The sequence below is a fragment of the Eumetopias jubatus genome, unplaced genomic scaffold, assembly GCF_037043125.1.
Source record: "Eumetopias jubatus isolate StellerSeaLion01/CBP00866 unplaced genomic scaffold, mEumJub1_p1.0 scaffold_10, whole genome shotgun sequence".
Classification (NCBI taxonomy): Eukaryota; Metazoa; Chordata; class Mammalia; order Carnivora; family Otariidae; genus Eumetopias; species Eumetopias jubatus.
Window position 1 is genome coordinate 102871299 of NW_028274816.1, and position 7797 is coordinate 102879095.

At 55.4% G+C, this 7797-nt stretch overlaps 1 pseudogene; it reads right to left on the reverse strand.

Annotated features, from left to right (window-relative positions):
• Positions 1-3843: 3843 nt before the first annotated feature.
• Positions 3844-4479, reverse strand: LOC148163460 (uncharacterized; annotated as a pseudogene).
• Positions 4480-7797: the final 3318 nt, after the last annotated feature.

Consider the following 7797-nt stretch of genomic DNA (forward strand, 5'->3'; position numbering starts at 1 on the left):
CCCTGGGCTAGGCATCCAGGCAAGCAGCAGCAGGTGGGGAAGTAGCAGGTTCTCCTGCAGTACACGGGGGTACAGCAGGCTGGCTGACAGCAGCTGGACCCACAGCAAGTTTGCCCACAGCCACTGGACCCACAGCAGCTGGGTTGACAGCAGCTGGGGACACAGCAGCTGGGCCGGCAGCAGGTGGTCCTGCAGCAGGTGGTCTGACAGCAAGTGGGGCGGCAGCAGCAAGGCTGGCAGCAGCTGGACCCGCAGCAGCTGGACCCGCTGCCGCCTTGTCCACAGCCGCCCCCGCCCCCGCAGCAGCTGGGCCGGCAGCAGGTGGTCCGGCAGCAGGTGGTCTGACAGCAAGTTGGGGGGCAGCAGCAAGGCTGGCAGCAGCTGGACCCGCAGCAGCTGGACCCGCTGCCGCCTTGTCCACAGCCGCCGCCGCACCCGCAGCAGCTGGGCTGGCAGCAGGTGGTCCTGCAGCAGGTGGTCCTGCAGCACGTAGGCTGGCAGCAAGGGGAGCAGCAGCACGAGTCGGTCATGGTGTCACCGGTGGAGGGGGAGCTTCTGTTCAGAGGTGGGTTTCTCAGATTCTGTTGTGTCCTCTTGGTGTGGGGCTTTTATGCACTAGAGCCCCACATTTGGACCAATGGGCATGACTTTCTTGTTGTTGTTTACATCGTTTGCCTAATAATTTGGGAATTGAAGAAGAGGAAGTTTTTTTCTGAATGTAATGAATCTTGCCAAAATAAGTGCCTAACGTGTTTCTTAATTGAGAATAACTCATGGAGACGTTTTCTGACGCAAACAAGGTGGTCACATCAGAAGCATCATTCTCGTGTCAGTGATTTCATCACGTGACGTAACTCCCTCCCCCTGGCCTGGGAAGTGGTTGGCGAGTCAGTTTAGTGGTCCTGCCCCAGCGTCGGTCCTTAGGTTGCATGTAGATTAGGAATATCCCCGAGATGAGGGGCGTGATTGTTGTTGATACGTTCATAGTGATGAATTGGAATCGTGCCTGAGCCCAAGTCGGTTTCCCCACAAAGCCTGATTCCAGACTCCCACAGCATCGGTCTCTTGGAGCACCCTACCCCACCTCAATGTCCCGGTTCAATCAAAGACACTTGGGTGGAAGATATGTGACTTCATCTCTTCCATATGTCGAGGCAGAATCAAGCAGGTGGATAGAAACAGCAGCGGCACACCAAGACCAGGCAAGCGTCAGGCACCGAACTTCCTGAGTGACCAGCCGTCCTGATTCACCCAGAGATGAGGGCTTTGAGAGGATGGGGGACTTTCCGTGATGTAACTGGGGCAGTTTGGGAAATCCAGGAGGAGTTGGTGACTCTAGTCCTCACCTTGTTAACCAGCAGAGTGAGTTACTTAATGCACTGACTACACAGTTACTGTTTTCTCTTCCTCCCTCCTTCCCTCCCTCCGTCTACCTTCCTGTCTCCCCGCCTCCCGTCTCCTCCTCTCTTCCTTCTTCTTCCTCCTCTGCCTTCCTCTTGTACCAGTGGTGCCCGTCCACCATCATTAAGAAGAAGATGTTGGGTCTGAGTGGAGAAGACCGTAGGCCGTAGATGATGCCTGATAAAGGCCAGCCATTTATCTCAGACCTTCCTGTGTTTCTACCCACCACATCGGCATCTCTATGCCTAACGGCTGTTTTCATGCCACAGCAGAATGTCACGCTGCCTGGTGCGTGACACGCTGACAGAAACGCTCAACCGATGCTTCTGGAGAGTTGGTTTATAAAGACTCCAGATCCCCTGTTGCCGAATTAGGAGAAGCCCAATGAGTGTGTTACATCATTTCTGAGATATCTCTCAGGCTTAAGCTTCACTTGCAAGCTGGCACGCTGGACTCCTTGTGCCTCTTCCCCGTGTCACTTTCGCACGCTCCAGCCAGTGGGATCGGCCCTCGCCGGAGAAACAGCATGCCTGGATGCTGTTCTTCGGAGTAGCTGCTGGGAGATACCAAACTCCGACATGACTTTACGCATCTCAGTCTTGATTTCCTCATCCCTGCAATGGGAAGCTTGATGGCTGTGTTGAAAATTACCTCACGAATTCAAGAAAATGTACGTGAAGCTTTGGGCCAATCCTTAGCAAGTAGGAAGCAACCCAGGTCGTGTCTGGGTTGCCTCCTCATCAGGCAAAGCCCCAGGTTCTAAGGACCGGCAGGAGGCGTGTTTGGTCTTGGCAGGCTGTCCAGAGCCTCCCGGGGAGCTGGTCTTCAACGTGGACGTGTGTCCCGGGGCAGGAGCCTTCCTAGCTCATCAGAGGTCCCTCCACCGCTCCCGGGCGGAGACTCAGGCCCTACGTTTGCTCTTCCTCTCAGAGCCTGAATCCAGACTCACATCCCTGAGCGCCGAGGCAGCATCATGCATTAGTTCAGGACCAGAAGCGCCAGCCTCTGGCTATCGTGAGTCCTGTGAATGCCCATGCTCTTTCCTCTTTCTTCTTCCTCACTTGGCCTCCCCGTGCCCTCCGCCCATTCCCGCCTTAGCTCCGCTCCCAGAGCGGCACATTGACTTCCCTGGAACGCTTCCCACTTCCTTCCCCAAACGCTGGAGGTTGTTTGGTTCCCGGAGATGGTTCAGAGGCCATGGATGACTCCCAAGTCATCCTACACGCCCAGTGCACGGGCTGTTGGCCCTAAGGTGGTCCTTCCTTACTTTTCTTGGGAACACGTTGATCACGACGCCAAATCGCCTTGCAGGTGGGGAGCCTGATGTGTTTGGCAGAAAACTGCTTGATACCTCCGTACCCTGCCAGTGGGTCCTGAGGACCACGAGGCCCAACCAGAAGGGGGCTTCCATGACCCAACGGGCCATGCGTGAGCAGCTGCGGCCCTCCGTCATGAGGCCACTGCAGGCTCACCTCTCTGTGATGCAGAGGAGTGCATGAGGGGCTGGACGGCCCCCGAGGAAACGCAAAGGTCCCTGTGTTCCTAAGAGCTCTGAAGGGCAGGGCCCGCTGCCCTCCCATGGGGCTGGGGGTCACTGAGTGGTAGGACCCGGGTATCTACCACCTGGTCCCCGATATCGCCTGCCCCCACGGGACAATGGGACTTCCGTGGTCCTCAAAGACACTCACGGGAACTTCTTGCTGGTGCTCAGGCCCAGGGCGGTGCCTACAGGCCTGCAGATGGGAATGGGAGTGCCCTTCAGCAAGGGCAGGAGTTGCAGCCCGCCATCCAAGTGTGTCCCTGTCAGCTCTGTGACAAGAAGTCCCAAGATTTCCTCATCCGCAAATGGAGATATGAATTTGTGCGGAGTCTATGAGGCCCCAGAAGGATACTGTATGTGGTATGTGACCTGTACCGAAATCGTTGCATCGCGGATGCCGTACAAGGACACGAACACCATACGGGATGCAGATGAGTACAGGGTTTACCAGGAAATTCATGTGAGATTCCCGGTGTCTGGGGAGACATTCAAAAGGATCGTGACAGGAAGAAGCCAGCATTTCTGTGAGTGCAGTGAGAAAGAAAACATAGTTGTGCAGACATTAATCGTTGCAAAAATATGTATCAAGCAAGAGGATTTATTTCTCAAAGGTAGGTAGGATGAAGATCTTGACTCCGGAGTCAAAGCAGAGATCTTGACCCCTCTTGACTCCGTAGTATCTGGAGGCATGCAGCTGGCAGGGTCTCACGAGACCTAAGGAAGAAGAGAATCAGGAAAAGTGGTCCCCACTTCCTCAAGCTGATTCACAAGCTTTTGAACAGGCAGATGAGTAACAGAAATGTTGGCGATTGCATGCTGGCTTTCAGTAGCATTTGGCAGTGTCCTTGTTTCCCAAATGGCAAATCAGGGCTGTGTGCAGATGGTGGTTCTTGGTGAGGCAGTCAGCAGTAGGAAGGCTGGCAGCGGCCGGACATCCAGCAGGGGTGGCAGCAGGTGGTCCTCCGGCAGGTGGCATGGCAGCAGTTTGGCTGGCAACCAGGCTAGCAGCAGCTGGATCCACAGCCCTGGGCTAGGCATCCAGGCAAGCAGCAGCAGGTGGGGAAGTAGCAGGTTCTCCTGCAGTACACGGGGGTACAGCAGGCTGGCTGACAGCAGCTGGACCCACAGCAAGTTTGCCCACAGCCACTGGACCCACAGCAGCTGGGTTGACAGCAGCTGGGGACACAGCAGCTGGGCCGGCAGCAGGTGGTCCTGCAGCAGGTGGTCTGACAGCAAGTGGGGCGGCAGCAGCAAGGCTGGCAGCAGCTGGACCCGCAGCAGCTGGACCCGCTGCCGCCTTGTCCACAGCCGCCCCCGCACCCGCAGCAGCTGGGCCGGCAGCAGGTGGTCCGGCAGCAGGTGGTCTGACAGCAAGTTGGGGGGCAGCAGCAAGGCTGGCAGCAGCTGGACCCGCAGCAGCTGGACCCGCTGCCGCCTTGTCCACAGCCGCCGCCGCACCCGCAGCAGCTGGGCTGGCAGCAGGTGGTCCTGCAGCACGTAGGCTGGCAGCAAGGGGAGCAGCAGCACGAGTCGGTCATGGTGTCACCGGTGGAGGGGGAGCTTCTGTTCAGAGGTGGGTTTCTCAGATTCTGTTGTGTCCTCTTGGTGTGGGGCTTTTATGCACTAGAGCCCCACATTTGGACCAATGGGCATGACTTTCTTGTTGTTGTTTACATCGTTTGCCTAATAATTTGGGAATTGAAGAAGAGGAAGTTTTTTTCTGAATGTAATGAATCTTGCGAAAATAAGTGCCTAACGTGTTTCTTAATTGAGAATAACTCATGGAGACGTTTTCTGATGCAAACAAGGTGGTCACATCAGAAGCATCATTCTCGTGTCAGTGATTTCATCACGTGACGTAACTCCCTCCCCCTGGCCTGGGAAGTGGTTGGCGAGTCAGTTTAGTGGTCCTGCCCCAGCGTCGGTCCTTAGGTTGCATGTAGATTAGGAATATCCCCGAGATGAGGGGCGTGATTGTTGTTGATACGTTCATAGTGATGAATTGGAATCGTGCCTGAGCCCAAGTCGGTTTCCCCACAAAGCCTGATTCCAGACTCCCACAGCATCGGTCTCTTGGAGCACCCTACCCACCTCAATGTCCCGGTTCAATCAAAGACACTTGGGTGGAAGATATGTGACTTCATCTCTTCCATATGTCGAGGCAGAATCAAGCAGGTGGATAGAAACAGCAGCGGCACACCAAGACCAGGCAAGCGTCAGGCACCGAACTTCCTGAGTGACCAGCCGTCCTGATTCACCCAGAGATGAGGGCTTTGAGAGGATGGGGGACTTTCCGTGATGTAACTGGGGCAGTTTGGGAAATCCAGGAGGAGTTGGTGACTCTAGTCCTCACCTTGTTAACCAGCAGAGTGAGTTACTTAATGCACTGACTACACAGTTACTGTTTTCTCTTCCTCCCTCCTTCCCTCCCTCCGTCTACCTTCCTGTCTCCCCGCCTCCCGTCTCCTCCTCTCTTCCTTCTTCTTCCTCCTCTGCCTTCCTCTTGTACCAGTGGTGCCCGTCCACCATCATTAAGAAGAAGATGTTGGGTCTGAGTGGAGAAGACCGTAGGCCGTAGATGATGCCTGAAAAAGGCCAGCCATTTATCTCAGACCTTCCTGTGTTTCTACCCACCACATCGGCATCTCTATGCCTAACGGCTGTTTTCATGCCACAGCAGAATGTCACGCTGCCTGGTGCGTGACACGCTGACAGAAACGCTCAACCGATGCTTCTGGAGAGTTGGTTTATAAAGACTCCAGATCCCCTGTTGCCGAATTAGGAGAAGCCCAATGAGTGTGTTACATCATTTCTGAGATATCTCTCAGGCTTAAGCTTCACTTGCAAGCTGGCACGCTGGACTCCTTGTGCCTCTTCCCCGTGTCACTTTCGCACGCTCCAGCCAGTGGGATCGGCCCTCGCCGGAGAAACAGCATGCCTGGATGCTGTTCTTCGGAGTAGCTGCTGGGAGATACCAAACTCCGACATGACTTTACGCATCTCAGTCTTGATTTCCTCATCCCTGCAATGGGAAGCTTGATGGCTGTGTTGAAAATTACCTCACGAATTCAAGAAAATGTACGTGAAGCTTTGGGCCAATCCTTAGCAAGTAGGAAGCAACCCAGGTCGTGTCTGGGTTGCCTCCTCATCAGGCAAAGCCCCAGGTCCTAAGGACCGGCAGGAGGCGTGTTTGGTCTTGGCAGGCTGTCCAGAGCCTCCCGGGGAGCTGGTCTTCAACGTTGACGTGTGTCCCGGGGCAGGAGCCTTCCTAGCTCATCAGAGGTCCCTCCACCGCTCCCGGGCGGAGACTCAGGCCCTACGTTTGCTCTTCCTCTCAGAGCCTGAATCCAGACTCACATCCCTGAGCGCCGAGGCAGCATCATGCATTAGTTCAGGACCAGAAGCGCCAGCCTCTGGCTATCGTGAGTCCTGTGAATGCCCATGCTCTTTCCTCTTTCTTCTTCCTCACTTGGCCTCCCCGTGCCCTCCGCCCATTCCCGCCTTAGCTCCGCTCCCAGAGCGGCACATTGACTTCCCTGGAACGCTTCCCACTTCCTTCCCCAAACGCTGGAGGTTGTTTGGTTCCCGGAGATGGTTCAGAGGCCATGGATGACTCCCAAGTCATCCTACACGCCCAGTGCACGGGCTGTTGGCCCTAAGGTGGTCCTTCCTTACTTTTCTTGGGAACACGTTGATCACGACGCCAAATCGCCTTGCAGGTGGGGAGCCTGATGTGTTTGGCAGAAAACTGCTTGATACCTCCGTACCCTGCCAGTGGGTCCTGAGGACCACGAGGCCCAACCAGAAGGGGGCTTCCATGACCCAACGGGCCATGCGTGAGCAGCTGCGGCCCTCCGTCATGAGGCCACTGCAGGCTCACCTCTCTGTGATGCAGAGGAGTGCATGAGGGGCTGGACGGCCCCCGAGGAAACGCAAAGGTCCCTGTGTTCCTAAGAGCTCTGAAGGGCAGGGCCCGCTGCCCTCCCATGGGGCTGGGGGTCACTGAGTGGTAGGACCCGGGTATCTACCACCTGGTCCCCGGTATCGCCTGCCCCCACGGGACAATGGGACTTCCGTGGTCCTCAAAGACACTCACGGGAACTTCTTGCTGGTGCTCAGGCCCAGGGCGGTGCCTACAGGCCTGCAGATGGGAATGGGAGTGCCCTTCAGCAAGGGCAGGAGTTGCAGCCCGCCATCCAAGTGTGTCCCTGTCAGCTCTGTGACAAGAAGTCCCAAGATTTCCTCATCCGCAAATGGAGATATGAATTTGTGCGGAGTCTATGAGGCCCCAGAAGGATACTGTATGTGGTATGTGACCTGTACCGAAATCGTTGCATCGCGGATGCCGTACAAGGACACGAACACCATACGGGATGCAGATGAGTACAGGGTTTACCAGGAAATTCATGTGAGATTCCCGGTGTCTGGGGAGACATTCAAAAGGATCGTGACAGGAAGAAGCCAGCATTTCTGTGAGTGCAGTGAGAAAGAAAACATAGTTGTGCAGACATTAATCGTTGCAAAAATATGTATCAAGCAAGAGGATTTATTTCTCAAAGGTAGGTAGGATGAAGATCTTGACTCCGGAGTCAAAGCAGAGATCTTGACCCCTCTTGACTCCGTAGTATCTGGAGGCATGCAGCTGGCAGGGTCTCACGAGACCTAAGGAAGAAGAGAATCAGGAAAAGTGGTCCCCACTTCCTCAAGCTGATTCACAAGCTTTTGAACAGGCAGATGAGTAACAGAAATGTTGGCGATTGCATGCTGGCTTTCAGTAGCATTTGGCAGTGTCCTTGTTTCCCAAATGGCAAATCAGGGCTGTGTGCAGATGGTGGTTCTTGGTGAGGCAGTCAGCA